Source organism: Acyrthosiphon pisum, chromosome A1 (genome assembly GCF_005508785.2).
Source record: "Acyrthosiphon pisum isolate AL4f chromosome A1, pea_aphid_22Mar2018_4r6ur, whole genome shotgun sequence".
NCBI lineage: Eukaryota > Metazoa > Arthropoda > Insecta > Hemiptera > Aphididae > Acyrthosiphon > Acyrthosiphon pisum.
This window is the reverse complement of record NC_042494.1, coordinates 99,707,948-99,709,882: the sequence shown is the minus strand read 5'-3', so window position 1 is coordinate 99,709,882 and position 1,935 is coordinate 99,707,948.

The following is a 1,935-nucleotide window of genomic DNA, read 5'->3' as shown; positions in this document are numbered from 1 at the left end:
TTTTGAACTTTAAATGCTAATAAAAAAAAACTGTGACTAAGGATTTTTAATATTTTTCATCTGCTTTTGAAACAATATACTATTAGGAGCCTTTTATTAAATTTTCAAGCTTTTTTAATCAACAAATAAAATTTTATTGATATTTTTAGAAAAAAAACAAAAAAAAAATGAAAATTGACAATGTCCGTAAAGAGCTCCAAAATAAGTCAAAATATTTTGAAAATGTTATGGTGTATAGAAAATACTAATATAAACATTCAGTCAAAATTTCATGTATCTACGGTCATTTTTTTTAAAGTTACACCAAAAACCAAATTCAATTTTGTGAAAAATCGATTTTGCGTAAAAATTCCCGTTTTTCCTTAATTTTTCTTTGGTTTTTTTTGGCGCTTTTGAAAATTACTGAGAATTTTAAATTTTGGCCTCCCCAATGCACCAACGATATTCACTTATCGAACAAGATACTGAAGTTGAAAATCGAAGCATTATTTCGACTACTTATCGTGTACACAGACACAAAAAAAATAAAAAAACACACATCATTGTAAAATCAATATACATTCATCGTTCCACTCAGAATCTAAAACATTAAAAGATTTAACTTTTATTTTTCTGAACCTGCAAACGAACAAACAAAATAGTCATTTCTATAGTCTTACTTTTACTAGTCCAAGTAACTAGTCTACCCTAGCCTAAATAACCTTTTTATAATTAAGGTTACGGTTACGGTTTTTCATTTTTGGAAATAAAGGTTTCGGTTCCAGTAACGGTTCCTAAATTTTTAAGGTTAACCGGTTTTTTTCGGTTCCGGTTTTGGTTCCTGGCCTCAATATATTATCTTAAATTATAGGTTCTTGTAAATTAATTTTGATATATAGGTAATTTGTACAAGGTACATAATTTTCTATTGAAAAGAATATTGAAATGAATGGTCATTGTTCAATAGATTCCAATACATACAGCATTTAGATCCTTGACTAGCTTACTCTGTAGCTGTGGCCTCGTGAGTTGTAAAATTAAGCGTGAACTACTGACATTTATACCAGAAATTATTCAATATAGGTATACAAAGATTTTTTTCTATAAAAATCATATTATAGGTCCATAATTTAATACTTAACTGATGATTATTTTAGTTTAAATTAAAATTACAAAATTACTTTTATACCTACTAAAAGTTATTTTGATTAATTTACTTTTTCTTATTTCAACTTTGAAGTTTCAAAATCTGAATTCATTTTTGATAATTTTCGGTCTAATTTAATATGACTCCATAATATATAATATAATAAGAGAATGAAATATTGTTTATTTTACTTTTAAATTTTAACCTAGAATAGACATTAAAAAAATAGTATTTTTGGTAGGTTAAAAGACAAAATGTATAGTTTATTTTTCATGTAAAATTCAATGTAATAACCTAACCTCATAAACAATTACATTCTTTATTTTAAAAACAATATATTAAAATAATATATTTTTGTTTATTGCTATTAGTTATGATTTATAAATTATGATTGAATATAAAACTGTTTACCTGTATATTATATAATATGGTCAAAGCCATCTAACTTAGTAAAAATGGTATACCTAAATACCTAATGCTAATTTTTTTACCACTGTCCCTGGATTATAGACAACCTGTTAATAAAATAATCATAATTGCGTACGCACCTCGCGGGGTCTGCAATCCATCACTGGTGGATTTCCTACCTGAAAATATACTGCTTGCATGATCACAAGCATATCTTGCAGTTGGCTTTAATATATTATAATCGAATGTGTCCTGACTGACCTGACTAGGGCCAGTATAATGATAATTTGAGGCTTGCAATTTTCACTGTAACTTCGTAGTTTGTACCATTATGTAATTGTGCACTAAGAAAGCATCTTTCAAAATTTGTATTTTAAAGTGGTGCTTGCTCAAGTATTTTG